The sequence below is a fragment of the Polypterus senegalus genome, chromosome 8 (genome assembly GCF_016835505.1).
Source record: "Polypterus senegalus isolate Bchr_013 chromosome 8, ASM1683550v1, whole genome shotgun sequence".
Classification (NCBI taxonomy): Eukaryota; Metazoa; Chordata; class Cladistia; order Polypteriformes; family Polypteridae; genus Polypterus; species Polypterus senegalus.
Window position 1 is genome coordinate 176338055 of NC_053161.1, and position 25900 is coordinate 176363954.

Below are 25900 nucleotides of genomic sequence, written 5' to 3' on the forward strand. Positions count from 1 at the left end.
TGATCGGTCTGAAGAACCACACTAGAATTCACACTGGAGAGAAGCCATATTGCTGTAATGAATGTGGTAAACAGTTTTCACAAATGGGCCATCTTCAGACACACACTAGAGTTCACAACAGAATAAAAAGGGTAGCAGTATATAAATCAGTCCAGAAAAACAAGCACCCTTCAGGACTCAAGAGTGAGGTTCAGTCCTGTCCTGAAATGTAAGCAAACTATTTTTGACAAATTCTTCTCTTGAGAGAAGCCCTATTACTGATTAGAATGTGCCAAACAAATCTGTCAGAGGAGTTCTCTTCAGAGAGCACCAGAGAGAAGTATAACTGAACTGTCCTGACTAAAGAATGAGGTTCACTTCTGCCTGGACAATAAGCACATGTAACTCACTGGAATCCATCCTAGTTAGTGTTGTGTCAGAAACAAATCAACACAGAGGAGAAGCAGAAGTTTTTATCCTTTTTCCCTTTCCAGAAATAAAATAAAGAACATGGCGTCATACACACCGCTTCTCACCAAAGCCCCTACAGCCTCCATCATGGGCTGAGCTTTGCTTTCATAACATACATATTACATATATCCTCAGATTAGAACTCTTTACAATATACATAACTTCACATAATAAATTATAGTTCAGCTATATAATATATTTTTCTATTTTTATATAACAAAACATAAAATAACCTTTCCAAAAACTAACTGTAGCACCCCTCTGCCCTTATGGAAGGTTCTTACCTGAGTTGTTTTCTTCTTTGTTCCTTCTTTACTAACTTTAAATATAACCTATTACCTTTAACGTTCTCGGCACAACTGTTTCAATGAACAAGCCTTTGTTACTAATTTAATTTACATATCTCCGCCATTAATTGCACAATTTGTTACTAGATCCCACATAAGGATACTATAGCCACCTGCCAAACGTGATTTCCTTTTTGTTTTCCTTTATACGGCCTACCAGCCATTATATTAAAAAAAAAAACACCCCAAAGTTCAATGGTTTATTATAAATTAACTATTTACATATGTACATAACACATCCATACAAAAGTGAAAACTTAAATAATCCAAGAAGTCTATATCAGTGTTGAACTAGCAGTTCTTTCTTTGAATGCAAAAAATATCAAACGAGTACAATCCCCTTATAAAACCTAAGCTGGTAAACTAAATAAAAGGAACCAAACAAATGTCAGGTAAAAAGTACCACATATGAGCGTTGCAGGCCTGTTACTGGAAGGCGATTGTGACGTTACTCGGCGACGGCCTCTTATGCTGTAATAGAGCAGAGGGGTCTCGTTTTCTGGTTTCCAGCAGATGAGCACCTCCTTTTGTTTTTTTCCTAGCGAGTATCAGCTCTCAGCGATAGTGGGTCAGCTGTAACGATATCTGATATCAGCAATGTAATCCAATGTCTGCCGTGTTCGGCGTTTCACGGACAGTGCTCCCTAGCTCACCGGTTTGGTGTTCTCAACCAGTCCATCCAAACACCAACACGTTCACGTTTTCTGTCCCGACTGTTAATTCCGTGCAGGAATCCGGTCTTTTTTTTTTCTTCTTTTTTTTCCCTCTTTTTAAACTCCTCGCTGAAGTTTACCATTGACTGTTTCAGTCCTCATTTTCAGCGCAAAAACCCAGTTCTCTTTTTTTTTTTTGCCCCTCCTTTTCTCGTCTCTTCTGACCTTTGACCCCCGCCTTTCGCTAGTTTCCAAACCAATAAAATAATTTAACATAAATGCTAGCATTTACTTTGTACATTTAACTTTTACACCATTGCTATTACCACCTCATAACTTTTTAAAGGGCTACAAAAAAAAAAGGTTGCCATACAAACAGCTTCTTGCTAATGCTTATTAAAAAATAAATGAAATCAGTTACTAATTATTACAAACAAACTATTAATACAAAAAAAAATGTAAATTGAAAATGCAGATCTAACATATCCATATGGTCATGTTGTACACCATGCTGAATTATATTTTAAAATGCTGTGGCAGCGCACGTAAAAAAGAAATGCTGCTTTTCTAAATTTAGTTTTGTTTTTGTTTGTTTGCTTTTGATAATAAAACATACAAAGACTGTATATAAGAACTCAGTGGGGGGCACATTTGTTATTTAACACTTGAGAATTACCAAATAATATTCATGTCAAATAATTAGAATAAAATTAGAAAAGGCCTGGAGAGAGCAGACTTACCTGTACAGCATCCACCATCGCCTGAGGGTGCCTGCAGTCTGTGGGGAGTCGCATTAATTAGCATTTGTACTACAAAATACCGTTGGTCTGAAACTAAGGACACACAAACAATTGCTTTTGGGGAAATTCATAACTAACAGCTACAAAAAACAACTTAAAAATCAGAATACACTTTGCTACACATACACACACCAAGAAAATTTGGAGGAATTAATCTCGAGAAGCCATATTGCTTTACTGGATGTGGCGACAAGTCTCACAAACCAGAATCTTCAGGGCCACAAAAGAATTCAGATTGGGTGCCACCTCCAGAAGTGGGCTTAGTTGGAGAAAATCTACACTAGGGGCATCAACCCCTTTGTCTTTGCGTTCCAACACAAATAATTTCAATGTTCTGAAATACCTGCATTTTATTTTGGTGTTTAATTGTTAATTCCTTAACTGTTACTATGTAAAACTTACTGTGGATTTTTTTTTTCACACTCCGATAAATATTAAATAGTACTAGCAATGGTAACCTGTCAGACGTGTTTTAGAATGAATTTCAAAAGGATTTGATATGTTGTGATTGATAGGCACTGACAGTGTGTGACCAGGAGGACGTCACTACACCTGCTTCTGCTAATAATGAAAAAACAAAAAAAAATGTAAGCAATCATGTCTCACATGTTGTAAGTCGCCTTGGCATCAGTCAAATAATAATTGCAACAAAGTTTAGTAAAATAATGCCCTCGACCAAAATGGGTTTCCTGTTCCTGAGAGTCTTTGAATTCCGCTCTCTTGATTTACTTACAGTGTGCTTTCTTGTTTGTTGTTGAAAATTGTTTGTTGCTTTGAATAAATGATAAAATCCTCAAAATCCCCTGTCTGTTATCTCCATTCATCTGACAGTCACTCTTGCACTCGGCTTTCTGTTGGCCAAACCCTGTGAATTGGTACATTCATCAGAGGTCAATGAAACCCCTCTTTTACATGGTCTTTTGAGTCGGAAACTAAACAGTCTGACTGAAACCAAAATGGCCAAGGCAGTGTGTGCGGAGGAGCCTAACCTCATTTCTAGTGCACTGGGCATCGATGTAGAAGAGAACATCTGAGCTGATATCTCCACATTCAGCCAAACACCAACTCGCACACTGCAGACCACCTATCTGTGGGCACCGCTATGGCCTTTCAGACAATGGGCTCCTTGCAGTAAGCTTGAAGTGCTTGGCCGAGGCTGCTGAGAGACTAAGAGTGCAGCTCACCATTCAGACTGGGATGTGAGATACTGTCCTTAGAGAAGTGACGTGCCCTCCATCGTGAGCTCCAAGGAAAGTGCTGGTAGCAAACCGAGAAGTGCTGTTAAGTAGCCGATCAGTTAAATCGGCAGCAACACATGCAGTGAATGTAAAGCTTTAATCTGACTCTGGTTTTTCCCCCATTGAGGAAAGTGAGGAAAAAAAATGCACTTAACTGGAGGAGATTAGGATTTTATATTTAATGAGCAATATAGTGAATTTAATTTAAGTAATGTTTCCCAGCACTGGTCCCTTCTGAACATCAACATAATAAATAAATAAAATTATACTTTGAGCCATTGACTGATTAGTGTTTCACTGTATGTTTCTTTGTTTCTGTTACACAAAACTGTTCAATAAGCAAACTAAAATAATTAAGTATACTTAGGCAACTGATTATTTAAACTGTCTTGTATTAGAAAATAATCACTGACTTATTTCTGCTTTACAGAATATTTATTGATTGAAGGAAATATGGTAAATTGCAATTAATACACAGTGACTTTCTATTACAAATTTGAACTAAGCGATTAATTGAAATTGAACTTTTTAATTGGTTGTACTCGTACAAACCCATAATTTGGAACCATTACAAATGATAAAATCATAAATAAGTGTACAATAAAGAGAGTCGTTTCTTACTCTATGAAAACTCTACACAAGCACAGGACCATTTAGGCCACTAAGGGCCCTCCCAAGCTGCAAGTTCAGCCTCAGTATATTTGGGGAGTATGAACATTACCTGTCTGTTTGTAGCCAGCTAAGCCCCATCATGTGTTTAATGAAGCACTTATATGCTTAAAATTAAACATTTGATTTAAACAAAACTCTGCTGCAGTTACAAGAAAGCTTTGGCTTGTGTTTGTGAAGTACAATAATCAATTCAAAATTAAATGATTATCAGTAGACAGTCATGTCACACACTGAGTGACGTCTACCGCCAGGGATGATGGGAAGACTCACTGAGAGTCAGGAAGAACATAACGAATAAATATCGTCAAACCAATATGAATCAACGCTGGGCTTTATTAATGATATCGAAGATACAAGGAGGTCAGAAAATACGCCCCTGACAAGTGGCTGGCACAAAAACGAGCCTTGCGAATGAGTCACCTTTTGTCCCAGCCGTAAAACAAGAGGTGACGGTGTTCAAAATTCACCTTCCGATCTTAAAGAAACACATAGAGGTGAGTGTGAGGACATAAACTGTAAGAGAGGAACAACTAAAGGGCTTCTGGTTGTGCAGGAATAGTTGGCATTCGCAGCAGGGTGTCGATTAAAACACTTGGAAAGTAGATTTAACATCCAAAGTTTAATTTGCAGATTTAGACATACATAGAAGTGTGTGTGGTCGACAATAAAAAGTTAAACTATTAATCCTCAAATTACACATAAAGGAAAATAGATAATGTTGCCAAATCTTACACATCTACTAATCACAAAGTTACAATACTGAAGTTGGTCACTGGATGTCTGAATGTGACGTCACAGTCTCGGTTTACTATCTACAGGTGCCAGAAAGCCGCTTTGTGGATCCTCCGGGATCGATGTGCCTGCTGCGATGTTTGCTGAATGGTTGCACAAATGCATTCGTGGTGCTTTGATATTCAAGCACCGCATATTCCACAGCAGCGCATTTAAGTCACAGAGAAAAAAAATTAAGGACATTGTGAAAAGGCCTAATATTGAGATTAATTGATCGTATTAAAGTACACGACATACAGAGAGATGTCCTTTGCTTATTATTTTCAAGTTATCTAAAAGTTTTCCAAGTCGAGAATTTGTAATTTTTTCATTTTAAAAAGTGCTTCACAAATTCTTTATTGCATGAGGTCCAGAGTGCTAAAATGAAACTGACAGCACTAACAGGTGGACTTCTTTGCAGAGGATGAATATAAATTGCTGCTTGTCCAATCCTGGTCTCTGATGCTTTAAATTCTGTACTGCGTATCCCTCATTCGGACAGGGAATAAGTTCCAAATTTCTGCACCGTGTTGTTCCTACAATTTTTAGGACCTCAAAGCCTCCAGCATCTGTAATCTTGGGGAAGACCTCGATGAGCATTTTGTTAAGGACTTTTGGGTCAGCTTCATTCCCTGTGCAACAAACAACATAACATAACAAAGGCTAAATATGAAAAGGTCCAAAGTTCTGCTCTAACCCTGGCACTATCACATTTGCTTTGTTGCTTCGTCTTTCACAAACTGTACCCGATGCCACTCAATTTGATGATAGTTGAACAAAAAGATCAAACGTTTGTTGGTTATTCTTTTCACACAGCTGACATTATTCTGCAAAACCAAAATTATTTCTCTACTTCCATACTTTACATTACGTCATCTGGGCTACTTATTTGTGGTCTAATAATATTACATACCCATGAAGGAGATCCTCTTTTCTCCAAGTTCAGGGGCAGCAAGGCTCACTGACAAATACACTTGATATTTTGGTAGAAGTCTGGTCACTTAGACAACAGAAATTATGTGTGTACATTATGGGATGTACTAGGATTGGAGAGGACATCCATCTGGTAGACCTAAACTGCCTCCTTGGGTTGTTTGAGCCCCCATATGAGGCAAATAGCCGTGCTACCTCTGCTGTTAATTAAAAGAAGCAACACATTTCATTTTTGACATGCAGCAATATAGTTGTTTACAAGATAAAATTGAATGTGGTCAATAAATGTACTCATCACTGTATTTCTTTCACTGCAACACTAAGAGCCCAGTGAAATGTAGAGGAGAATCGTCCATTCTGGAATGTGGGCACCGTGTTTGGAGGATTGTTCAGGAAAGCTAGAAGTAGCAACATACTACAAATAACAGATGGACAAAGGATGAGAAGAGAAGGGTAAAACTGAATCAGGATACCAGGAAACACTATATATAAAAATATACTCACTAAACTGCAAGGAGCCACAGGCCTGAGAAAGAAAGAAAGAGTTTGAGTGGTTAAAATAACTTTTATTAAACATTCAACAATCAGTACAAAATCAACAAACCATCAATAAAAAAGAACATCCTATGTAACCTATGAATGAGTATTTTGCTTTAGTATCATAATAGTTAATTCACAAAACAAAAACACACTCGTCATTAACAATTTTACAAATTGCATTCATTGCACACCACTGTTCTATAAATGTATGCAAATGATGGGTCATCCTATAAAACTTGAAATCTAATAAAAGTCTTATTTTTAATTGTGCTTTAAAAGAAACCCATCAAGTCAGACTCCCTGTCACTCTTAATTTTTTCCTTCCTAGTGATATAAATGGCAAGCTTAGCCTTTCCCAATAAAAAAATTGCTAATCTGCCAACATTCTTTTTTGCTTTCATATTAGCCAAACCATTTACAGTGGTGTGAAAAACTATTTGCCCCCTTCCTGATTTCTTGTTCTTTTGCATGTTTGTCACACAAAATGTTTCTGATCATCAAACACATTTAACCATTAGTCAAATATAACACAAGTAAACACAAAATGCAGTTTTTAAATGATGGTTTTATTATTTAGGAGAAAAATCCAAACCTACATGGCCCTGTGTGAAAAAGTAATTGCCCCCGAACCTAATAACTGGTTGGGCCACCCTTAGCACCAATAACTGCAATCAAGCGTTTTGTGATAACTTGCAATGAGTCTTTTACAGCTCTGGAGGAATTTTGGCCCACTCATCTTTGCAGAATTGTTGTAATTCAGCTTTATTTGAGGGTTTTCTAGCATGAAGCGCCTTTTTAAGGTCATGCCATAGCATCTCAATTGGATTCAGGTCAGGCCTTTGACTAGGCCACTCCAAAGTCTTCATTTTGTTTTTCTTCAGCCATTCAGAGGTGGATTTGCTGGTGTGTTTTGGGTCATTGTCCTGTTGCAGCACCCAAGATCGCTTCAGCTTGAGTTGACGAACAGATGGCCGGACATTCTCCTTCAGGATTTTTTGGTAGACAGTAGAATTCATGGTTCCATCTATCACAGCAAGCCTTCCAGGTGCTGAAGCAGCAAAACAACCACAGACCATCACACTACCACCACCATATTTTACTGTTGGTATGACGTTCTTTTTCTGAAATGCTGTGTTCCTTTTACGCCAGATGTAACGGGACATTTGCCTTCCAAAAAGTTCAACTTTTGTCTCATCAGTCCACAAGGTATTTTCCCAAAAGTCTTGGCAATCATTGAGATGTTTCTTAGCAAAATTGAGACGAGCCCTAATGTTCCAGTGGTTTGCGTCTTGGAAATCTGCCATGCAGGCCGGTTTTGCCCAGTCTCTTTCTTATGGTGGAGTCGTGAACACTGACCTTAATTGAGGCAAGTGAGGCCTGCAGTTCTTTAGACGTTGTCCTGGGGTCTTTTGTGACCTCTCGGATGAGTCGTCTCTGCGCTCTTGGGGTAATTTTGGTCGGCCGGCCACTCCTGGGAAGGTTCACCACTGTTCCATGTTTTTGCCATTTGTGGATAATGGCTCTCACTGTGGTTCGCTGGAGTCCCAAAGCTTTAGAAATGGCTTTATAACCTTTACCAGACTGATAGATCTCAAGTACTTCTGTTCTCATTTGTTCCTGAATTTCTTTGGATCTTGGCATGATGTCTAGCTTTTGAGGTGCTTTTGGTCTACTTCTCTGTGTCAGGCAGCTCCTATTTAAGTGATTTCTTGATTGAAGAAGGTGTGGCAGTAATCAGGCCTGAGGGTGGGTACGGAAATTGAACTCAGGTGTGATACACCACAGTTAGGTTATTTTTTAACAAGGGGCAATTACTTTTTCACACAGGGCCATGTAGGTTTGGATTTTTTCTCCCTAAATAATAAAAACCATCATTTAAAAACTGCACTTTGTGTTTACTTGTGTTATATTTGACTAATGGTTAAATGTGTTTGATGATCAGAAACATTTTGTGTGACAAACATGCAAAAGAACAAGAAATCAGGAAGGGGGCAAATACTTTTTCACACCACTGTATAAAAATCTGATTGGTAAAATCACCCAAAACATTAAAAACACTGTCAAGTACAGATAAAAGAGGTTGAATCCTAAAACAGTAAAAAAAACTGTTTCTCTCTGTTAAATATGCCAGTTCAAAAATGCGACACTTAATTTTTTTTTTGCTTCATCTTCTTGCCTCCTCCAATCTCACATCAGTTTCTCAGACGCATTGAATTTTGTTGCAGCAGCGCAGTTACCAATTTATTTCCTACTTCAACGACGTTTAATTTAAAGCCAGCTTCATATTCTCTTCTGATCAAATGCTCCATCATAGATAAGGGATGCTCTTACGATAAAGGTGTATGAGGGTGTGAGATACAAAAAGGTGCAAATGATTAAAGTATCTATCTATCTATCTATCTATCAAATGTCACTTCAGAATAGTTTGGTTATTACCGTGTGGTCACGTAGGCACGAGAGAGAGAGAGGTTAGGAGTACACGCTGATACAGCACATTGCCGCACCTCCACAGAAAATAAAGGCCGTGTGCCCCGTGGTTCCTCTCTCAGGTGGGCGTTAGCATATCGTAATCTCTTGTACCAATAGTGAGAGTTTTCTTCATTCGACTTACATTATAAAATACCGGAAATTATACAGTAAAATCAAGTCCCGACTTATCTGCGGGAGAACTTATCCACGAGTATATACGGTAAAAACATTTTATTTTTTCTTATTTGTAAGAAATCATTTAGGATACAATCAATTACAGGACAGAAAGCAACAACTGTAAAAAGAAGTATAAAGATGATTGCCTCATAAACATTCAATTTCTTTACTAATTAGGGCTTAATTTTAAACGTTGCATTTTTCGTTATAAGTCATTGCATTACTTAAGGAGTGCCTTGTTGTCCCGACCAAGTAAAACTGTGAAATATCCAGAATGGTCAAACATGGGCTGCCAACTCTCTTTCTCTGGAAATAAAGACATTTGGGTTGAAAAATGAGGACTTCTGAGGAGGCCTTTCTCAGTGATGTCATAATACGTCTTTATACTGTCTTATGGGTTTTTAAAATGATATAAACCTTTAGAAGCAGTTTATCACTTGTTATGGGTGGCTGGGGACCCTGCCCAGTTGGGAGGCCTCTGCCTTGGATCGGGGGAGCAAATGTGAACTGAGTATGACCTCCCCGTAATGTTAGATGTCAGCCCCTCTGGATGGCAGCGATACCTCGGTCTCCTACAGAGCTTCATGGGAATTGGAGTTCATTACAGCCCTGTTGGGATCCGGGGGCCACCAGGATGTGCTGCAACTGTCCCTGAGCCCCTGTGGGCGGTTCTTCTGCCACACCCGGAAGTGGGTCAACGATCACCTGCAGCACTTCGGATGATCAGTACAAGGGACCATCAGACACTACTCCGAGAGCCAGAGTGGCGAGGAGAGGAGAAGAAAAGAAAAGAATAGAAGGATTGTGATTGGGATTCATGCTTTGGACTGTGTTGTGCTGGCTCGTGGGGACTGGGAAGGCGTTCTATACGATCAAAGGAAAATAAAAAGCCTCTTTGTTTTTGTAAGTGAGCCTCTCGTGTCTGTCTGTGCCGGGTCAAGCACTGTAATAGGGCCATCTATTGTCACACACTATAATTATGATGTGATGATCAAAATCATAGTCCCTGGCAAACTAATAAGCCATAGATGTCAAACTCAGACCCGCGGGCCAAATCTGGTCCACAGTGTAATTGTATTTGGCCCGCGAGAAAATACCAAATGTCTACTAGTGCTGGCCCGCCGGTAGACAGCGCATGAACTGCCAATAGTACAAATCCCAGAATGCTCTGCTGGTGCATTGGCGCGACAATTTTAACCCACAAGCACCCCCTCCTCTTTATTAATGTCCTAAATCTACCAGTCACATTGGGCCACCCCTCCCAAAAATGGCCAGACGAAAGGTGGAAAACAGAAGTTTTCTAGACATGTGGGAAGCAGAATATCTGTTCACAAATGTAAAGGACAGACATGTTTGTCTTGTGTGCGGAGAGAACGTAGCTGAAACCAAAGAATATAACATAAGAAGACATTGTAAAACGAAACACCACGACAAGTACAAGGACCTGGACACAGCGCAAAAGCTCCAGAAAAAAGAGGAGATGAAAAGAAGTTTGGTTTCACAAAGTGAGGCTGCTGTAAAGGCTCGTTTTATTGTGGCAGTAGAGACTGCGAAATCAGCCCGGCCCTTTAATGAGGGAGAGTTTGTCAAAAAGAGTTAATGACCAAAGTTGGCGACGTCGTGCCCAGAGAAATGGCAAGCATTTTTAAATGTTAGCCTTAGCAGAAACACAGTAACTGATCCTGTCACAAATTTACATGAACAGCTGATGGAAAAGGGATAATATTTCATTGCATTCTCCCTTGCTGTGTATGAGAGCAGCGACATATCCGATACTGCCCAGCTGTCAGTCATCATCCATGGAGTGGACTCAAATCTGTGCGTTACGGAGGAACTTTTGTGTTTAAAATCAATGTATGGCACAACCACAGAAAAATAAATCTTTGAAGAGGTTTCCAAATGTGTAACTCAAATGAGGCTACCTTGGGATAAACTTGTGGGACTAACGACAGATGGTGCGCCCGCGATGTGCGGTCAAAACAGTGGTGGCCAGGTTTCGTGAGAAGATGCGGGGGAGAACTGTGCAGGTAAGCTAACTGTTTATCACTGCATCACACATCAGGAATCGTCGTGTGACAAAGCCCTGAAGATGGAACATGTTATGAGCGCCATAACACGAGTAGTTAACTTTATAAGAGCTAAAGGTTTGAATCACCGCCAGTTGAAGTCTTTTCTGGAGGAGTGTTGTTTGGAATACGCAGATGTGTCGCATCACACAGAGGTGAGATGGTGAAGCAGAGGAAACATACTGAACAGATATTTCGAGCTGCGTGAGGAAATCTGCCAGTTACTAAAAAGCAAATGGAAAGACACAGCAGAGCTCCGGGATAAAGAGTTTCAGTCTAAGCTGCCATTTCTCTGTGACATCACGAGCCATCTCGATGTGCTGAACCTGCAGCTTCAGGGACGGGGCTGTGTCATCACAGATATGTACGCTGCAGTGCGGGCTTTTAAAACAAAATTGCGGTCTTGGGAGACTCACATGCTGCAAGGAAACCTGGGCCATTTTCTTTTCTACCAAACCATAAAAACGCAGATCTCTACCGCCGTGTTCCCAAGTGCACAGTTTGCTGATAAACTCGGCGCTGAGTAAGCCGAGTTTACCCGGCGATTTGCCGACTTTAATGCCCGGAAATGTAGGTTTGAACTGCTTAGTAATCCTTTTGCAGTTGACGTGGAAAGCGCAGCAACTAACCTCCAAGTGGAGCTGATTGAACTCCAGTGTAGTGACTCGCTGAAGTCAAAGTACGACGCTGTGGGTGCTGCAGTTTCCACGTTACATCCCTGACACGATGGCAAGGCTCGTACACAAACTGCTCAAATGCTCTCTGTGTTCGGCAGCACAGATCATAAGGCAGAGTGGTGGCTCTGAGGCTTAGGACCTGCACTAGATTGCCAGTTCGAAACCAAAATACCAAAGCGGACTAATCTCTTTTTTGCCCTTGAGGAAGGCTCTTAACCGGCAATTGCTGAGCGCTTTGAGTAGTGATAAAAGTGCTATATAAATGCAAAGAATCTATTATATATCTACTAGCCAACCCGCGGCGTAGCATAGCGCCGCATAATCAGGCCGCTTTTTAAATGATTTTTAAGCACAGAGGAAAAAATAAACATTTGAAAATTCCGTAATTTAATAAACCACCAAGAAAAGTAACATTGCAACAATGCACGCTACGAACCAACATACAATTGTCAGTGACTGAAAACCGGAGGAGCTCTCTGTAGTACGCACAGTACGCACTGCCCGCTTATGTGCCCGCCCCCAACTCCCTACCTGAGTCGCTTTCGTCTGTGTACAGTCCACACGCACCTGTGAGTCACGTTGACTGTTAATTATCCAAACACCGCCTCATTTGGTTTCCACGTTGAATTTTCATTATTCTTTGCGGTTCCGGCTGCTTTTTTATATATAATCCACCAAGTCACACGAACATGGGGGGCGGGGTTTACAAAGGGTAGGGACGTAATCAGTGCGAGGTATGACCCGCACGTACTGGGAATTTCTCGTTCGTGGGGAACAATTGCAAGCCACGGTCTCCATCACGAATGGGGTTCAACGGCTTACCTACGCCTCCCCGCGCCGGGTAGACACACGTTGATCCATTCAGTGTAGCGCGCGTGCAGTACCGGACATACAAGTGCATCACAGACCTGTTAATGCTCAATCTCACGTGGCTGAAAGCCACTTGTCCCTCTAAGAATTTTGATGCCGACCGCTGTTGGGTCGTGTAACTATTTGGCAGGCGGGAGTCTCGTTCGTTTTCGGAAATAACCAGCCAAATCGCTCCACCAACTAAGAACTGCCATGCACCACCACCCACAGAATCGAGAAAGAGCTATCAATCTGTCAATCCTCTTTGGCTGCCTTTCTATATATAATCCACCAAGACACCCGACCATGGTAGTAGCGAGGTGGGAGGGTGGGTGTGTACAAAGTGCAGGAGCATCTAAGAAGACGCCTGTTTGTTGCGGATGCGAATTGCTGTATGTAGCGTGTAAAACAGTTTGCTAAGCTGCATGCGTAACCGAAAACTCGTTTTTAAAAGACTGCTCACTTCATTGTGTTTTAACCTCAGTTGTAAAGGAATGTTTTAATGATCCCATGGGATACCCCTTGCAAACCGTTTCACACGCTGCATATGGCGATTCACCTCCGCGAGAAACACGCCTCTATGAACAGTCAACGTGTGGGAGGGGGGTGTGTACAAAGGGTAGGGACGAAAACAGTGGGAGCGTATGAGTCGCACTTAGTGGCAATTCCACGGTTTGCAGCCCGAATGGGGTTCAACGGCTTACCCACGCCTAGACACACGCTCAATCTCATGCATAATTATTTATTAAATGGTAAACACTTCTGGTTGTCTAAAACAGGTTAGTGTGAGAATACAACAGTAAGTGAATGAAAAGATGGAACTCTGGAGAGAGCAAAATACAACACAATAGTGAACCCGCGGCATAACAAACGGGTTCAAACATAATTATTTATTGATGTTTGAGCACTTCTGGAAAGACACAGGGACACCCCTCGCAAACTGTTCTACACGCCGCATACAGCGATTCACATCTGCGACAAACAAACTGTTTTACACACTGCATACAGTGAATCACATCCGCGACATGATTTTTCCTAGATGGTCCTGTCACGTTCACCCTCGCACTCGAAGCATACACACTGCCTGCTCATGTGCCAGGTCGCAAGCTGCGTCCAGCCTCGTTCTCGAAGCATACACACCGAGAATGCTCACAGAGAAACTCACGGAGAGCCGCCCACCAGCTGCCTGTGTGTGTGCCTCTGTCTGTCTCTTGAGCGGCTTTCTCTTGCGCTGCCTCTGAGTGAACCGGTCAGGCACAGAGAAGGTCAGCTGCTGACAGAGCGTCTCGACTGTTGTAGGGTCTGCATTGGTGAAGCAGGTGAGACGGTAATGAAACAGAGGCACAGGGCTTATTGGTTTTTAAAGACTGATTCCTTCATTGTGCTTTAACCTCAGTTTTAAAGGATTGTTTTAAGGATCCCATGGGAAACCCCTCGCAAACCGTTTCACACGCTGCATATGGCGATTCACCTCCACGAGAAACATGCCTCTATGAACAGTCAACGTAGCTCGGAGGTACATGACATTAACCTGACCTGCACTGCATATGGCCTCTACGACGGACGAACATAAATGACGGCATTTTTTCTGTGTCGTCGCGTCCGAGTTGGTGGGCGTGGCCCTGCGAGTTGTCGTCGTATCCAATGGTCTTGGAGTTGGTGGGCGTGGCTCCTTCCTGAGTGCGCCATAGGTGTGTCTCACTTGTCAGCGGCTTAGTGAATCCACGCCCCTTCCGGCGTGTTTTCATGGTTGTCTTGCCTTAGTGAATTATATATATAGATGATAATAAAAGGCAAAGCCCTCACTGACTGACTCACTCACTGACTCATCACTAATTCTCCAACATCCCGTGTAGGTTGAAGGCTGAAATTTGGCAGGCTCATTCCTTACAGCTTAGTTACAAAAGTTAGGCAGATTTCATTTCGAAGTTCCACACGTAACGGTCCTAACTGGAACCTACTTTTGTATACTGTATACGGCCATAGCGGGCAGCTCGGTCGCCGTGTGAGACGGAGTTGCGTCTAGCATCTCGCATCATCACGCCTCCCACATAATTGAGTGCCTGCCCATATAAGGCCGTCCCTCAGCGGCAATCCAATAGAAACACTCTGCCACTAAATATTCAGACGAAGATGAGATGGTCAGGGTGGTGTTTGACACAAACTCAGTGAAACTGCGTGAGAAAAGTGCCGGGTCTTAGCTAACATTAAATAAAGCGTTGGACATCGCGAGATCGCATGAGATAGCACAGCTCAGGAGCTTCCATGCATGTACTCCGAGTGGCTCACGTGAATGGACTATGACCGCAGTACGCAGAGAACAAGGAAGACCTCTAAAGAGCGCAAAGACTTTTGATCACGTGAACGTGTCTGCAAAAAGTGGCATCTCCTGCCCTGCAAAAACACTATAAAAGTCAAGCAGCCAGCACACGCGTGCGTAGCTGTGCCGGCCTTTGAGACGCTGACTGTGCTTCTGCCTTAAATGAAAGTAAACACTTTTAATTTTTTCCTCCTTCCCCTGAGCTATAGCTCAGACAACTGCAAACACGGGATCCCATTTCTAGACCGCGGCAAACTAATATTAAGGCGCTTCACACTTTCTTTTGCACGTATACAATTATGAGGTCGCGGAGGACAAGCACAGAAGTGGAGGACCGACAGTGCCATCCCGGCCGGTTAATGGCAGGGACATCTCACCAGTCTACACGATCCCCAAAAGGCGATCATAACGTCAGCGAACACATCTCTCTATACTATATAAAAGAAAAAGGCAACTTTCCTTTCTTTACACCTTTTTTCCTTTTATCCCAAACCAAAGCCTTTCTCTCTTAACACTGCAGAGGACACAAAAGTAATTTTCTTTAATTGCTGGTAATGCCGGTAAGGCACATTACCACAGGCAGAAATTTGGACGTTCACATAGAAAATGTAATTTCTATGCCACAGCCGTCATGTAGCGCCTTTCAAAAGGGATCAACTACCAAGAGATGATCCATATACATTTTAGCTGCAGTTAGCACTACTTACCTGTTCTGTTACACCGTCTTTAAAATGTAGTTTACCCGAAACCACTCCAGTAGTGCTCAATGTATGTTTTTTTTCCCTTGCACTTAGTGACCAAAGCCAATGGGTAATCAGCTATAGCTATATATATAGCTATATATATACTGCTCAAAAGAATTAAAGGGACACTTTTTAATCAGAGTATAGCATAAAGTCAATGAAACTTATGGGATATTAATCTGGTCAGTTAAGTAGCAGAGGGGGTTGTTAATCAGTTTCAGCTGCTGTGGTGTTAATGAAATTAACAACAGATGCACTAGAGGGGCAACAATGAGATGACCCCCAAAACAGGAATGGTTTAACAGGTGGAGGCCACTGACATTTTTCCCTCCTCATCTTTTCTGACTGTTTCTTCACTAGTTTTGCATTTGGCTACAGTCAGTGTCACTACTGGTAGCATGAGGTGATACCTGGACCCTACAGAGGTTGCACAGGTAGTCCAACTTCTCCAGGATGGCACATCAATACGTGTCATTGCCAGAAGGTTTGCTGTGTCTCCCTGCACAGTCTCAAGGGCATGGAGGAGATTCTAGGAGACAAGCAGTTACTCTAGGAGAGCTGGAGAGGGCCATAGAAGGTCCATAACCCATCAGCAGGACCAGTATCTGCTCCTTTGGGCAAGGAGGAACAGGATGAGCACTGCCAGAGCCCTACAAAATGACCTCCAGCAGGCCACTGGTGTGAATGTCTCTGACCAAACAATCAGAAACAGACTTCATGAGGGTTGCCTGAGGGCCCAAATGTCTACTGCGCCTGTGCTCACTGCACAGCACCGGGGAGCTCAATTGGCATTTGCCATAGAATACCAGAATTGGCAGGTCCACCACTGGCGTCCTGTGCTTTTCACAGATGAGAGCAGGTTCACCCTGAGTATATGTGAAAGACGTGAAAGGGTCAGGAGAAGCCGTGGAGAATATTATGCTGCCTGTAACATCATTTAGCATGACTGGTTTGGTGGTGGGTCAGTGATGATCTTGGAGGCATATCCATGGAGCGACTCACAGACCTCTACAGGCTAGACAACGGCATCTTGACTGCCATTAGGTATCAGGATGAAATCCTTGGACCCATTGTCAGACCCTTCGCTGGTGCAGTAGGTCCTGGTTTCCTCCTAATGCATAGGTCCTGGTTTCCTCCTAATGCATGACAATGCCCGGCCTCATGTGGCAAGAGTATGCAGGCAGTACCTGGAGGATGAAGGAATTGAAACAAATGAATGGCCTTCACGATCTCCTGACTTAAACCCAATAGAACATCTGTGGGACATTATGTTTCGGTCCATTAGGCGCTGCCAGGTTGCTCCTCAGACTGTACAACAGCTCAGGGATGCCCTCATACAGATCTGGGAGGAAATGCCACAAGACACCATCCGTCATCTCATTAGGAGCATGCCCCGACGTTGTCAAGCATGCATACAAGCTCGTCGGGGCCACACAAGATACTGAAAAGCATTTTGAGTAGCAGAAATTAAGTTTTTGAAAAATGGACTAGCCTGCCACATCTTCATTTCACTCTGATTTTAGGGTGTCTACACAATTGAGCCCTCTGTAGGCAGAAAACTTTTACTTCCATTAAAAGACTTGGCATCCTTTTGTTCCTAAGACATTGCCCTGTCGCTATTTGAATAGATATCCAACTTCATATTGAGATCTGATGTATCTTTATGATGTATATTTCTTTAAAGTGTTCCTTTAATTTTTGTGAGCAGTTTATATATATATATATATATATATAGCTATATATATATATATACTCAGCAAAAAAAGAAACGTCCTCTGACTTTCAACTGTTTTTACTTTCAGTAAACTTAATGTGTAAATATTTGTATGAACACTAAAAGAGTCAACACCATAAGACATAAACTAAAAATGTTTCACAATGTGTCCCTGAATGAAGGGAGGCTCAAAATCAAAAGTACCAGTCAGTATCTGGTGTGGCCACCAGCTGCTTGAAGTACTGCAGTGCATCTCCTCCTCATGGACTGGACCAGATTTGTCAGTTCTTGCTGTGAGATGTTACCCCACTCTTCCACCAAGGCACCTGCAAGTTCCTGGACATTTCTGGGGGGAACGGCCCTAGCCCTCACCCTGCGATCCAACAGGTCCCAGACGTGCTCAATTTCTTCAACGATAAACACAAATCCGTCCATCACCCCTGGTGAGACAAAACCGTGACTCATCAGTGAAGAGCACTTTTTGCCACTCCTGTCTGGTCCAGCGAAGGTGGGTTTGTGCCCATAGGCGGCGTTGTTGCTGGTGATGTCTGATAAGGACCCGCCTTACAACAGGCCTACAAGCCCTCAGTCCAGCCTCTCTCAGCCTATTGCAGACAGTCTGAGCACTGATGGAGGGATTGTGTGTTCCTGGTGTGACTCGGGCAGTTGTTGTGGCCATCCTGTACCTGTCACGCAGGTGTGATATTCGGATGTACCGATCCTGTGCAGGTGTTGTTACACGTGGTGTTCCACTGCGAGGATGATCAGCTGTCCTTCCTGTCTCCCTGTAGCACTGTCTTAGGCGTCTCACAGTGCGGACATGGCAATTTATTGCCCTAGCCACATCAGCAGTCCTCATGCCTCCCTGCAGCATGCCTAATGCACGTTCATGCAGATGAGCAGGGACCCTGGGCATCTTTCTTTGGGTGTTTTTCACAGTCGGTAGACAAGTCTCTTTAGTGTCCTGCGTTTTTAGAACTGTGACCTTAAATGCCTACTTTCTGTAAGCTGTTAAGGTCTTAACGACCATTCCACAGGTGCATGTTAATTAATTGATTATGGTTAATTGAACATGCATGGAAAACATTGTTTAAACCCTTTACAATGAAGATCTGTCAAGTTATTTGGATTTTTAAAACATTATTGTTGAAATACACAGTCCTGAAAAAGGAACGTTTTTTTTTTTGCTGAGTATATATACACACACACACACACAGTGCATCCCGGAAAGTATTCACAGCGCATCACTTTTTCCACATTTTGTTATGTTACAGCCTTATTCCAAAATGGATTAAATTCATTTTTTTCCTCAGAATTCTACACACAACACCCCATAATGACAATGTGAAAAAGGTTTACTTAAGGTTTTTGCAAATTTATTAAAAATCAAAAAATTATAAAAAAAATAAAAAAAAAAAATCAAAAAATTGAGAAAGCACATGTACATAAGCATTCACAGCCTTTGCCATGAAGCTCAAAATTGAGCTCAGGTGCATCCTGTTTCCTCTGATCATCCTTGAGATGTTTCTGCAGCTTAATTGGAGTCCACCTGTGGTAAATTCAGGTGATTGGACATGATTTGGAAAGGCACACACCTGTGACACTGCTGCCAAATATGTCATCTCCAGGCAGAGGAGTAGCTTCAGTGACAGACTGAGGATTTTTTCATTTTTATTACTATGTAATTTAATATTGTTTCTTTGTATCAGTATACTGCTGCTGGATTATGTGAATTTCCCCTTGGGATTAATAAAGTATCTATCTATCTATCTATCTATCTATCTATCTATCTATCTATCTATCTATCTATCTATCTATCTATCTATCTATCTATCTATCTATCTATCTAAGAAAAAGACACACTGTCGCTAAATACTCACAGGCAAATCCACAACTTAATAGAGACGCTGCCGCTAAATACTCACATAGCGATTTTGGTAGTGAACACTTCGATGAATGAAACCTGTTATCTTTACAACGGTTGACAAACACGGAATGTAACTTGAACACAACACGTCCTCCAAATACGAACCTGATTGAAAGAAATAATGATAATCAAATCCTTGATGACAGCAACACTCATAACAGTGACAAAACAATTACTTGACAATTATGTTACGTTATTTTTAAAATGTTTCCTTTTGTTTTTCATAACTTCTTTAAAACACAACTTCTCTGCTGCGAAGCACGGGTATTGTGCTAGTAATTATATATATATATATATATATATATATATATTGTGGTCCCCGGCTGGGAGGACGAGAGGAGGGCTTGTGCCTCCTCCAGACCGCGAGGAGGCATCCGTCCTGGTTATGTTGGGGGCCTCGGGTAAAGGGCTTGGAAGCCCAGCCCTGTAGGGACCCATGGCCACCGCAGGCGGCGCCCAGTACCTTATTTTCCCGGGAGCTCGGCACTTCCGCCACACCAGGAAGTGCCGGGGGGAAGACGACAGGGGACACCCGGATGGCTTCCGGGTGCGCAGCCGGCACTTCCGCCACACGGGGGTGTGTCCGCGGGAGATTGCCGGAAGCAGCTGGAGCCCATCCGAAGTTCCTATAAAGGCGCCTCCCTCCGGTCATCAGTGGAAGTCGGGTGGAAGAGGACGGAGCTGGAGTGAGGACTGGAGGCGGCCAGGAGGAAAAGAGGCACAGGACTGTGTGGCCTGGACATTGGGGAAATCGGTGCTGGAGGCACTGGGGTTTGTGCACGTGACTTGTTTGTAAATAATAGTTGTAAATAAACGGTGTGTTGGGTGAAACTATGTTGTCCGTCTGTGTGTGTCCGGGCCAGCGTTCACAATATATATATCATCTATATATATAATTCACTAAGGCAAGACAACCATGAAAAGCACGCCGGAAGGGGCGTGGATTCACTAAGCCGCCGACAAGTGAGACACCTATGGCGCACACAGGAAGGAGCCACGCCCACCAACTCCAAGACCATTGGATACGACGACAACTCGCAGGGCCTCGCCCACCATCTCGGACGCGACGACACGGAAAAAATGGCGTCATTTATGTTCGTCTGTCATAGAGGCCACATGCAGTGCAGGTCAGGTTAATGTCATGTACCTCCGAGCTACGTTGATTGTTCATAGAGGCATGTTTCTCACGGAGGTGAATCGCTATATGCAGCGTGTGAAACGGTTTGCGAGGGGTATCCCATGGGATCCTTAAAACAACCCTTTAAAACTGAGGTTAAAGCACAATGAAGGAATTAGTCTTTAAAAACCAATAAGCCCTGTGCCTCTGTTTCATTACCGTCTCACCTGCTTCACCAATGCAGACCCTACAACAGTCGAGACGCTCTGTCAGCAGCTGACCTTCTCTGTGCCTGACCGGTTCACACAGAGGCAGCGCAAGAGAAAGCCGCTCAAGAGACAGACAGAGGCACACACAGGCAGCTGGTGGGCGGCTCTCCGTGAGTTTCTCTTGAGAGCGGACACATGACCAAGCGGTGTGTATGCTTCGAGAACGAGGCTGGACGCGGCTTGCGACCAGGCACATGAGCAGGCAGTGTGTATGCTTCAAGTGCCAGGGTGGACGTGACAGGACCATCTAGGAAAAATCATGTCGCGGATGTGATTTGCTGTATGCAGTGTGTAAAACAGTTTGTTTGTCGCAGATGTGAATCGCTGTATGCAGCGTGTAGAACAGTTTGCGAGGGGTGTCCCTGTGTTTTTCCAGAAGTGTTCAACCATCAATAAATAATTATGCAGCGTTTGTTATGCCGCGGGTTCACTATTGTGTTGTATTTTGCTCTCTCCAAGTTCCATCTTTTCATTCACTTACTGTTGTATTCTCACACTAACCTGTTTTAGACAACCGTGTCTTCCAGAAGTGTTTAACATTCAATAAATAATTATGCATGAGATTGAGCGTGTGTCTAGGCGTGGGTAAGCCGTTGAACCCCATTCGGGCTGCAAACCGTGGAATTGCCACTAAGTGCGACTCATACGCTCCCACTGTTTTCGTCCCTGCCCTTTTATACACACCCTCCCACACATTGACTGTTAATAGAGGCGTGTTTCTCGCAGAGGTGAATCGCCATATGCAGCGTGTAAAACTGTTTGAGAGGGGTATCCCATGGGATCATTAAAACATTCCTTTACAACTGAGGTTAAAACACAATGAAGTGAGCAGTCTTTAAAAAACGAGTTTTCGGTTTCGACGCACGACCCCGTGCAGCATAGCAAAGTGTTGTACACGCTACATACAGCAATTCGCATCCGCGGCAAACATGTGTCTTCTTAGATGCTCCTGCACTTTGTACACAAACTACGCCGCACGGACGATTGTGTGTTGGTTCGTTCCGTGCATTGTTACAATGTTGCTTTTCTTGCTGATTTATTACATTACTGATTTTGCAAATGTTAAATTCTCTCCCTGTGCTTAAAAATTATTAAAAAAACTGGCCTGATTATGCGGCGTATAATAGGCAGGCAAGGCGCAAGACAGAGCCCCGCCCACCAACAATTCACTACGCATGACAAGACAGAGCCACGCCCGCCAACCAACATTTCACTAAGCAGCCGAATTCACTAAGAGACCACATTTCACAGAGACCATTGGATACGCACGACAGAGCCACGCCTGCCAACTCTAAGATCATGGGATCCTTAAAAGAAATGTGAAAGTTTAAAAACCACAACAATAGAAAAACAATCAATCCTTTAAAACTGAGGTTAAAACACAATGCAGGAAGCAGTCTTTAAAAACCAACAAGCCCAGTACTTCTTTTTCATTAGCGTCTCACCTGCTTCACCCATGTGGGCCCTGCAACAGACGAGACCCTCTCTCAGCAGCTGACCTTCTCTGTGCCTGACTCCACTACTGTTAGTCGCCTGACAGAGCCTTGGCTCCGGTCGGCTCCCCCTGACAGTGACTTGGGATTCCCCAACGACCAAGGCTGTCACGTGTGGGACACCACGTCCGGAGTGCCGACTCCCGCTGACTTCCAGTCACTCCCGCTCTCCGAAGTAATCTCAGCGGAAGCGACCACATCTACTACTCACCCGGGTGTCGGCCAAACACCCAGGCCCTCCGCTCAGCTGCTGCCAGCCTGCTCTCGTTCACTCTACCATACCAGCTTTCTCTCTCTCTCCTCACTGCACAGGTGAGAAACGCCCGCAGCATGACCACCCTGAAATTGCTTCAGCCACACTACCACGCCCCTCGCTACGCTGCGAGCGCTATGATTATTTATTTAAAAATGGCCTTTTGAAGGGGAGCTGTGTTCCTGTGGTATAGCGGGTCCACATGTGACATTGCCTTTACATTGTTTTCCTTTTATTTCTGATCCCATTCAACAACTATATGGCGACATCGACTTCTCAACTGTCACTCTGGAACAACTCGGCACGCAAGCTATATTAAGCGTCACCAACGAAGACTCGCTAGACCTTAATGAACAAGTGCTTAAACTTATCCCTACCGATGAAGTGACTTTCACCAGTGTTAACTCCATCGTCACAGACGATCCTGCAGATCAACTTTCATTCCACGAAGAATTTCTTAACAGTCTTACTCCCACTGGCATGCCTCCGCATAAACTCAAAATTAAAATTGGTTCAGTCATCATGCTTCTCAGAAACCTCCTGCCAGCAAAAGGTCTCTGCAATAGCACTAGACTTTCTGTGACCAGCATTCACCGCAATGTACTTGAGTGTAAGTCTATCGCAGGTGCTGCCTCACAAACTGTCCTTATTCTCCAGATATCCCTGACCCCATCAGATTCAAATTTGCCTTTTACACGCAGACAATTTCCTGTTAGATTTGCCTTTGCGATGGCAATTAATAAGGCACAGGGCCAAACTTTCAAAAAGATATGCCTGTATCTGCCAAAAACAGTTTTCAGTCACGGACAAATGTATGTTGCTCTCTCCAGAGTTCCATGTTTTTATTCACTCACAGTTATATCCTCAAACCCTCCCCATCTGCACAACTGTGTCTTTCAGGAAGTGTTCAGTCATCAATAAATAATTATGTGGCATGTGCTACGCCGCGGGTTGGCTAGTTATTATTATTATTATAAGTTATCTGTGTGAGCATCTGTTCTCCTTGATGAAGATGAACAAAACATCACACAGGAGTCGTCTCACTGATGAACACCTTCACTCAATCCTGAGGATTTCCTCAGCTCAGAGCCTGACCCCAAAGAGGCATAAGATTTATGTTTTTATTTTATTTAAAAAATGAACGCCACAGATGTGTCTTTAATTTGACATTTGATTTCAAATGTGTTTATAGTATTAAACTCTGCTTATTCCAGATTCAATGTTTACGCAAAACTTAAGTTTGTTTCCATATGAAAAAGTTCATCGTTACATCTGACGAGAAGGAAAAACTTCGTCAATTGTAGACATTTTTTCAATAACTATCAAGGTTGGCCCGTGAGTTTGTCCAAATTTTTCATTTTGGCCCACTGTGTGTTTGAGTTTGACACCCCTGTAATAAGCCATTAAATATTCTGAAGGGCAAGCCTCCTAAATGAACAGACTTCATTCATTCCACTCTTACTGGGATAGCTGAACTGTCATAACTGTGTAACAAACTGTTGTATACACGTGGTAAATTCACTTCTAGCAAAATAAGAATAATTTGACTCTTTTCATTGTAGTTTTATTTGAATTAATCTACATTCTTTTGTATTTTTCAACTAAAGCAATTTTTCTCAGTAAATCTTGAATAAATATCTTTTCATAGCCTGCTAGTGAAATTGAATCTTGTGAGAATCAGCCCCTAAATTGAGTCTGTTGTGGCTTTTTGAAAACATTGATATTTGCTGTTCATGTGCTCTGTGAACTTACACTTTCTTTTCAGCATAATGGATATTCCTGAATTTAAGGAAAGGAAAGAATTATGAAAAATTATTACATTACTTGAAGTGACTTATTACTTGATCATCGGATAACTAAAATGATATTGCATTTAAATGACAGAATTTTTTTTCTTTTAATTAACAAACTTTAACTCATCTCTCTCTTCTTTTTTAAGATGAGACGTGACTTTCTCAGTGAGACACTTTCACATTCCATGAGACGAGAATTTGTGCCAAGAGATTTAACCAGGCCCGGGGCTGGAAATAAATGACAGAGTAGATGACAAAGTAGAATGTCGTAAAGAATTCAGAAACGGTGCAATACACAGACCAAGAAGGTTAGAGATATGGAAGTATGAAAATCCAAAAGTCTCAAAAAAATCATAGTAAAGATCACATTAGCGATAACAAACAGAAATCATTACTCAGTGAAATAACAGAACAGTGAAAAGAGATTGAAGATATTGTTCAGATTTAAACTTTTAAGTCAGAGACATGTAGACCGTCTAATTCGTGTTGTCATCAGTAGTGTTTCTTCCCAATGAAGAGGCGTATCTGCGAGAATTAGAAGATTTGTTGTTTGGTGAAAGTAAAATCCCATTAAGAGAAAACTTCAAGCCCCGCGAGACAAGAGCTTATGCAAGGAGATTTGGAAAAATCCTGAACAAATCTACAACATTTACAACCATGCACACGGTTCAATTATCTCTCATTTGTGTGAATGCTATTGTCAGACGCAGTTCGTGTAGAGAGAAAGAAATGATATTCACTCACGGGCAGTAATACATTATGTTGCCACGACACAATTCCAACCACGGAATCAAAATACAATGCGATATTGACGAAAGGTAAAAGTGAAAAGAGATCAAATATATGGACATAGATGATATGATAGAAGTATGTAGATATTGTTTGGCTTTAAACTTTAAGATGGAGACTTGTAGATCATTTCATTTGTGTTGCCATCAGGGAGAAGTACCGTTTCTTCCCAATGAAGAGGCCAGTCCATGAGAATTAAAAGTTTTGTTCTTTGGTGAAAGTGAAATCCACATACACGAGCAGCAGAGATGCGAAGTTGCTGGCACGTAGTACAGGCAAGGGGGTTGGCGAGCGAAACCCTCAAGTTCATTTATAATTATAAATCCATTTTGGAACAATGGGTTGTAATAACAGTATTCATCCATCCATCCATTATCCAACCCTCTATATCCTAACACAGGGTCACGGTCTGCTGGAGCCAGTCCCAGCCAACACAGGGTGCAAGGCAGGAAACAAACCCTGGGCAGGGCGCCAGCCCACCGCAGGGCACACACACACAAACACTAAGGACAATTTAGGATCACCAACGCACCTAACCTGCATGTCTTTGGGCTGTAGGAGGAAACCCACGCAGACACGGGGAGGGAACATGCAAACTCCACGTAGCGAGGACCGTAATAACAGTATTTTCTATTAAAATTTTACAAAGTAGTACTTACTGGCATTTAAACATGACAGACTGTACGTGAATGTATACAATTTCTTGTTTAACCAAGCTGCTGAAAGAAGAATTGAAAATAAGATCTTGCATAGAAAACGTGAAACTAATTTCAATTTTGAATAAAATCACTTAGTTACGGTGAGTTAGGATCACAAATTATTAAGGAAAGGAACAACGTT

At 42.4% G+C, this 25900-nt stretch overlaps 1 pseudogene; it reads left to right on the forward strand.

Moving 5' to 3' along the window:
* Positions 1–10317: 10317 nt before the first annotated feature.
* Positions 10318–23619, forward strand: LOC120534723 (annotated as a pseudogene).
* Positions 23620–25900: the final 2281 nt, after the last annotated feature.